Source organism: Oncorhynchus nerka, linkage group LG7 (genome assembly GCF_034236695.1).
Source record: "Oncorhynchus nerka isolate Pitt River linkage group LG7, Oner_Uvic_2.0, whole genome shotgun sequence".
Classification (NCBI taxonomy): Eukaryota; Metazoa; Chordata; class Actinopteri; order Salmoniformes; family Salmonidae; genus Oncorhynchus; species Oncorhynchus nerka.
In genome coordinates, this window is record NC_088402.1 from 54,186,843 (window position 1) to 54,195,382 (window position 8,540).

The following is an 8,540-nucleotide window of genomic DNA, read 5'->3' on the forward strand; positions in this document are numbered from 1 at the left end:
TGTGAGGTCATCACAGAGCACTGGGTGTCGGAGACAATGGAGGAGCAAAGTGTGGGGGAAGCCAGTGGCGCTCTTCTCTGTCCTGGTAATGTTGTACGTGGGCAGGGGGGACAGTCAAGGGGACAGAGTTGCTGGGTGTTTTCTATCAGGAGCACAAAGAGCCATTGAAGTGGGTTTGTTCTGCTACTTCCCCTCTCCGGCCTCACACAGACCAGAGCTCTCCACTATGGACCCTGGGCCTGGTCCTCTGTGTTCAAACAGATAGGTCCACACAGAGTAGCAGCTGCATGGACTACAGCCCTGGCTGTGAAGTCCGATGTTTGAATCTGGTGTTATAAATCCTGTTCTACTTTAGACATTGGAGCCCCTTGTGTTGGGGTTCCCAATGGGTTACCTGTAGGGCATTTTTTGAAAGTATTAGGTAATACTGCTCAGGAATTTAGAAAGTCCCTATAACTGGTTTTATACCCCAAAAAGCAATCGTCTCTGAGCTGTTCAGCATCTCCCATCCTCTGCACCCCTGCCTGCCTGGCACCCTACTCCTCCTACCACCCGCCAGATCTCTTACAGACAGTGGATGAGAAAGGGAGGGGTGGACAAAGGAGGTGTGCAAGATGGGTGGGTGGGGGGGTATCAAAAGGCCGTTTCTTAAGCCGCAGCGCCCTGCTCATTCTGTACCGTCCCCCAGCGCTCTTTCTGTCTTTCATTCCTTTTGTATTTTTCTTTGTCTTCTCTTCTTCCCCCAGAGAGAACGTTATATTCGTGCGCAGTGATGTTCATGAGCCTATGAACACAAAGCTAACAACAGCCCATTTTGACCATCTCTCTTTGGATTCATTCTTTCACTCTTCAAGGATGTCGGGAACAAACGTCGTCGTTCGTGTAACGAGACAGTCCGCGGCCGTGCTTTGTCAGAGCCCTCTGCGGTGTGACCTTCCACAGTGCAGCTCTTACTGCCTCTGCCTCTTTGTCATGTGGTGATGAATTGCAACAGCAGGCCAGTGGGTTTGTCTCTGAAGTCCATTCTATGACGACCAACAGAGTCCAGGGAGACTGCTTACGTCTTTGTGGCTGAAAACAGGTGGATCTGTTGTCATCAGTGGAATAATACGGGATTGTAAAAGATTGGATGAATCATTTAGAATACTTCCTGGCGGTGGTGGGTGGGGAGACAAAAAGGAAATGGAAGGAAGGAAGAAACGTAGGGATGGGTTGGGATTGTGTGTGTGTGTGTGTGTGTGTGTGTGTATTATCCAATTCTTTTACACAAGACAAGAGGAGGTATGGGGGCAATCTTCAGAAGAGCGTCTGTCCTGAAGATCCATCAGAAGAGCAGGGGAATGATCAGAAACATATTTGTTCTCACTCCCTGTGAGAGTGTTCTGAACCCTGTCCCACGCCACAGTTAAACCCAGCATAGCCGTTTCGGTATCATCTTTCACACATGTTGTTCCCCAGTGGTTGTTCCCGTTTCTCGGTCCATTTGGCAAGGCATCTTTGTTTTGTCATGTTGATTTACCCCTCTCTCAAGCTGGGATTTGGGTTCAAGTTGTACCAGTGCCATTTTGGGTTAGTAATGTTTTGCCCTTTCTTTCTTGGCTCTCTTTCCGCCAAGATGTAAAACATCCCAAGTTGACAGTTTACAATTTACACATGTTTTTCCCGTTGCTATGTTTGTCCAGGTTGCCATGATGCATTTCTGTAGATATGAATCATACACCTGTTCATTGGGGGTGTTCCAGACGTTATCAATGGTTACAGTGTTTACTTCCACTGCATTCCTGCTCTTGAATTGACCTGTAGATGTGCTGATTGTACATGAGGGCGTGACATTCCCTGGATTACTTCATGTTTAGATGGTTCTGGAGTTGTTGATAAGGGTGAATATTTAGTTACTGGAGGCCTTAGTGCCACATGTCACCTCTTCACCCTCCCTTACAAATCACATGGTTGAACGGCGTGCTACAGGGGCGTGTATCGCTGACCGTGCCAGGCGTGTCTGTCTGTCGACAGGCCTTATGAATTCCACTTCCCTGATCAAATGAATAATTGACAAACCACATTTCGGGTTGCTAGGGTTACCTTTGGCTTCAGGTGATAAATTGATCTGTGCCGTGATAGGGCTGGAGGAAGGGCGGGGCTTCGGCATAGCTTGGTGGATAGGTTTTGTGTAGGATTTTTGGGGGGCAGGGAAAATCCTGCTCTCAACATACCGGAGGTAAACACTTCAACACTCCAATCACTTGAGCCAGGTGAGGTGTTTCTGCTGGGGAAAACAGGGGCGGGGGAGGAAAGGGGAGAAGAGGAGGGAGAGTAGTCAAAAGGAGCTTCTGTCAGAGGTTAAATATAGGAGGTAGAATGGGCTCTGTTTTTCCCTTGGGACCACTCAGTGCCCCTGTGTGGTAAAACTACAGAGTACTTATACAGTATCTGTGGGATTGAAGGAGTGACAAGACAGAGTAATCAATCACTACAGGCACCTTTCATCTCTGTCGCCTATCTTACTTCCTGTGTGTGTGTGTGTGTGTGTGTGTGTGTGTGTGTGTGTGTGTGTGTGTGTGAGAGATAACGAGGGACAGAGAGAAGTCCCGAGGGACAGAGAAAAAGAAACGTGTCCCTCCCCTTATGTAGGTGTGCAAGAGTGCAAGTGCAAGATTGCAAAGAGTGCAAGATTGCATGCATTACAGTATAACATACAGGTAACTGCCAAAATAAAGGAAACACTTTAGTAAATGAGGGATACAAAGTATATTGAAAGCAGGTGTTCCACACAGTTGTGGTTCCTGAGTTAATTAAACAATTAACAACCCATCATGCGTATGTCTAAAAATGCTGGGCAGGCCAATATTCTGGCTACCATGACTAATTAGTTTTTACATTTAACTAGGCAAGTCAGTTAAGAACAAATTCGTATTTAAAATGATGGTCTACCGGGGAGCAGTGGGTTAACTGCTTTGTTCAGGGGCAGAACAACAGATTTTTTACCTTGTCAGCTCAGGGATTTGATCTAGCAACCTTTCAGTTACTGGCTCAACGCTCTGACCACTAGGCTACCTGCCGCCCCGATATGATGACATTGTCCTCATCCACAGGGTCCACTGAATGGTTTGATGAGCATGGAAACGATGTAAACCATATGCCATGGCCGTCTCCGTCACCAAATCTCAACCCAATTGAACACTTATGGGAGATTCTGGAGCAGCGCCTGAGACAGCGTTTTCCACCACCATCAACAAAACACCAAAATGCTGTTCTGGCTCGTGGTGGCCCAACGCCCCCATTAAGACAGTCTATGTTGGTGTTTCCTTTAGTTGTCAGTTACCTGTATGAGGGTGTGTTTAATATGTACAATGCATAATTCATTCAATAAAGGACGCTCTTTCATTAGTCAAACCAATCAGAGGAGTGATGCCATCTATGCACATCCCCAGAAACTGGAAAGTGCTCTCTCTCTCTCTCTCTCTCTCTTTCTCTCTCTCTCTCTCTCTCTCTCTCTCTCTATATATATATATATATATATATATATCTATATACTACCGTCCAAAGTTTGGGGGTCACTTAGAAATGCGGAGTTCCTCTGTCCAGTGTCTGTGTTCTTATGCCCATCTTAATCTTTTCTTTTTATTGGCCAGTCTGAGATATGGCTTTTTCTTTGCGACTCTGCCTAGAAGGCCAGCATCCCGGAGTCACCTCTTCACTGTTGACCTTGAGACTGGTGTTTTGCGTGTATTATTTAATGAAGCTGCCAGTTGAGGACTTGTGAGGTGTCTGTTTCTCAAACTAGACACTCTAATGTACTTGTCCTCATGCTCAGTTGTGCAACGGGGCCTCCCACTCCTCTTTCTATTCTGGTTTGTGCTGTTCTGTGAAGGGAGTAGTACCCAGCGTTGTACAAGATCTTCAGTTTCTTGGCCATTTCCCGCAGGGAATAGCCTTCATTTCTCAAAACAAGAATAGACTGACGTGTTTCAGAAGAAAGTTCTTTGTTTCTGGCCATTTTGAGCCTTTAAGCAAACCCTCAAATGCTGATGCTCCAGAAACTCAACTGGTCTATTGCTTCTTTAATAAGGACAACAGTTTTCAGCTGTCCTAACATAATTACAAAAGGGTTTTCTACTGATCAATTAGCCTTTTAAAATGATAAACTGGGATTAGCTAACACAACGTGCCATTGGATCACAGGGGTGATGGTTGCTGATAATGGGCATCTGTACGCCTATGTAGATATTCCATAAAAAATCTGTAATTTCCAGCTATAATAGTCATTTACAACATTAACAATGTCTACACTGTATTTCTGATCAATTTGATGTTATGTTAATGGCCAATGTTTTTTGCTTTTCTTACAAAAACAAGGACATTTCTAAGTGACCCCAAAACCTTGAGCAGTAGTGTATAAATATATATATATATGTCTCTCTGTCTCTCTCCCTTTCTCTCCCTGTCTCTCTCTCTTTCTCTCTCAATTAAATGAAATTCAGTAGACCTTATTGATATGGCAAGTTAAATTACTTACATTGTCAACGTATACATATAACAGACAATTGTGAGACCAACGGCAATAAGGCATCAGTAATAGTAGTGGAAATGTGATTAGCATTAACAGCAACTACAACAACAATATTAATGAGAATAACAATAAATTAAAGCAATAGTAGTAGACCCGTCTCAACATAACTGAGAAGCCACATGACAGGATATGAAAGCCAAAACGAAAACAAAATGGGAAATGTTATTGTCATTACAATGCACTTTTCACTGGCTGTCCCTCATGTTGTGGCAGGAGGACACACATTTTGGCTTTTCACCTAATAAATATTAGATTTTTCCTCACGTTTTTATAGTTTAAAATTCCTTGTACTGAATGATAGTTTTGGGAAAGAAATATTGTCTTAGGTCTGAGTATTTGTCGCAATGTAATAGAAAATCCAACTCTGTCTCTACCGCTCTCTGTCTCTACAGCAGAGTGAGCACAGCCTGTCCTCTCTGGGAGGCCAGGTTTGCCTGTGATGACCGGTCTCTATAGCCAGACTGCTCAATGAGTCTGTACCTAGTCTGTGTTATCCTCAGTGTTCTGTCTGTCACAGTGGTCAGACAGTCTGACACCATGTACTGTCTGTTTAGAGACGAATAGCATTGAAGTTTACTTTGTGGTGTCTTTCCAATATGTTATTTTTATTTGTATTTTTGCTTTGTGATGATTTGGTTGGGTCATACTTTCTGAGTGCTGTCCTGAGACTCTATGGGGTTGGTTTGGGTTAGTGAACTGAGCCTCAGAACCAGACTGACTGAGGGGACTCTTCTCTTGTTTCATCTCTTGACATTGTAGAGCTGTGTGATGAAATGTTTTGGGGTCGCTTGTTTTTAGATGGTTGTCAAATTTGATTGCTCTTTTTTTCTATTCGAATAAGGAAGGGGTATTGGCCCAGTTCTGCTTTGCTTGCGTTATTTGTGGTTTTTCATTGCACATGAAATACAGGTTTGAAAAACTCTGCATGCATTATTTGCTAAGTCAAACGACACCGCTGGTTCTGCTCACACTGCCCTACCCTGTGCTCTGACCTCTTTCTCCCCTCTCTCTCCAGATGACATCTCGCGTCTTGTGACGGCCGGCCGCCCAACAACCTGCCCGCTTGACCCTATCCCCTCCTCTCTTCTCCAGACCATCTCCGGTGACCTTCTCCCTTACCTCACCTCGCTCATCAACTCATCCCTGACCGCTGGCTACGTCCCTCCCGTCTTCAAGAGAGCGAGAGTTGCACCCCTTCTGAAAAAACCTACACTCGATCCCTCCGATGTCAACAACTACAGACCAGTATCCCTTCTTTCTTTTCTCTCCAAAACTCTTGAACGTGCCGTCCTTGGCCAGCTCTCCCGCTATCTCTCTCAGAATGACCTTCTTGATCCAAATCAGTCAGGTTTCAAGACTAGTCATTCAACTGAAACTGCTCTTCTCTGTATCACGGAGGCGCTCCGCACTGCTAAAGCTAACTCTCTCTCCTCTGCTCTCATCCTTCTAGACCTATCGGCTGCCTTCGATACTGTGAACCATCAGATCCTCCTCTCCACCCTCTCCGAGTTGGGCATCTCCGGCGCGGCCCACGCTTGGATTGCGTCCTACCTGACAGGTCGCTTCTACCAGGTGGCGTGGCGAGAATCCGTCTCCTCACCACGTGCTCTCACCACTGGTGTCCCCCAGGGCTCTGTTCTAGGCCCTCTCCTATTCTCGCTATACACCAAGTCACTTGGCTCTGTCATAACCTCACATGGTCTCTCCTATCATTGCTATGCAGACGACACACAATTAATCTTCTCCTTTCCCCCTTCTGACGACCAGGTGGCGAATCGCATCTCTGCATGTCTGGCAGACATATCAGTGTGGATGACGGATCATCACCTCAAGCTGAACCTCGGCAAGACGGAGCTGCTCTTCCTCCCGGGAAGGACTGCCCGTTCCATGATCTCGCCATCACGGTTGACAACTCCATTGTGTCCTCGTCCCAGAGCGCTAAGAACCTTGGCGTGATCCTGGACAACACCCTGTCGTTCTCAAATAACATCAAGGCGGTGGCCCGTTCCTGTAGGTTCATGCTCTACAACATCCGCAGAGTACGACCCTGCCTCACACAGGAAGCGGCGCAGGTCCTAATCCAGGCACTTGTCATCTCCCGTCTGGATTACTGCAACTCGCTGATGGCTGGGCTCCCCTGCCTGTGCCATTAAACCCCTACAACTCATCCAGAACGCCGCAGCCCGTCTGGTGTTCAACCTTCCCAAGTTCTCTCACGTCACCCCGCTCCTCCGCTCTCTCCACTGGCTTCCAGTTGAAGCTCGCATCCGCTACAAGACCATGGTGCTTGCCTACGGAGCTGTGAGGGGAACGGCACCTCAGTACCTCCAGGCTCTGATCAGGCCCTACACCCAAACAAGGGCACTGCGTTCATCCACCTCTGGCCTGCTCGCCTCCCTACCACTGAGGAAGTACAGTTCCCGCTCAGCCCAGTCAAAACTGTTCGCTGCTCTGGCCCCCCAATGGTGGAACAAACTCCCTCACGACGCCAGGACAGCGGAGTCAATCACCACCTTCCGGAGACACCTGAAACCCCACCTCTTTAAGGAATACCTAGGATAGGATAAAGTAATCCTTCTCACCCCCCTTAAAAGACCTAGATGCACTATTGTAAAGTGGCTGTTCCACTGGATGTCTTAAGGTGAAAGCACCAATTTGTAAGTCGCTCTGGATAAGAGCGTCTGCTAAATGACTTAAATGTAATGTAATGTAAAAATTTAAATTGGATGTTTGTCCCATTTGGTAAATTCATCCTTAGAGAGTGGACCCCATTCTTCCTATGTCAGCGAAGTATGGGGTCCACTCTCTAATGATGAATTTACTAAATGGGCAATTGGTTCTGTAACTGATTGGAAAAAATTTGAGCCAGATTCTAATTGGAATTGTAATGTTAATTTTAATGGCATAGAATGCTGTTCTTGCTTTCTCTCAGCTCATTCACAGTCATGTGAAAGCTACCTTTGTTGCTCATATTTAGTCCTAGATACGTGTAGTTTTTGGTGTGTTCTAAATAGAACTGTGTCCAAATAGAATTGATATCTGTGATGCTGATTTCCAGACCTCTTTTGGAACATCATTATATGTGTTTTTCTTTAGGTTAAACTGTCAGAGCCCAGGTCTGACAGAACCTGTGCAGATGATCTAGGTGCTGCCGTAACCTCTCCTTAGTGGGAGATAACAGCACCAGGTCATCTGTGTACAGCAGACACTTGATTTCAGTGGTGTGTAGGGTGAGACCAGGTGCTACAGATTCTTGTAATGTTTTGCCAACTCATTCATGTAGATGTTCAATAGTGTTGGACTTATTGGGCAGCCCTGTTTCACTCCACGTCCCTGAGAGAAGAAGTCTGTTTGCTTGTTGCCAATTTTAACCACACATTTGTGTTTTGTATATGTGTGTGTTTTGTATATGTGTGTGTTTTGTATATGTGTGTGCGCGTGTGGAGGCACTTGAAGAGCGTTCAGTCAGTATTTGTGTCGTAGGAGTATTGGGGGACTGTTTACCGGATGCGTCGGATGTCTACATGCATATGTACCTCTATGTTTACTCATGAGCTCTTGAGACTGCACCACATTACTTTGTGCCACCTCCACTGCTTTTTGCCTGGCTATCATTGACATTTTCCCTAAATGTACACGTCATACCAAGGCACTGATGTTATAGTATAGTTACATTGTTCAAGTAAACATCAACTAAGGCTTTAAAACTGTGTTATGCCAATTTGTTGTCATGCTGCATCATCATGCAGGATGCATCTCTTCCTCCCCTAATCAGTACCCTGTGTGTGTTGTCTTTAGTTGGGATGCATCTCATCACTGAGCCCCAGAGACCTTGAGGGAGCTGCCGTGAGCAGGGAGTTCTGAGACCCAGGCAGGCAGGCAGCCCAGTGGATCATTTTCTGCATTCGCAGCATCCTCCAAGCTGCTGCCCTCAGCTAATGGGGTTCTGAATTCATTAAAAAATAACTTC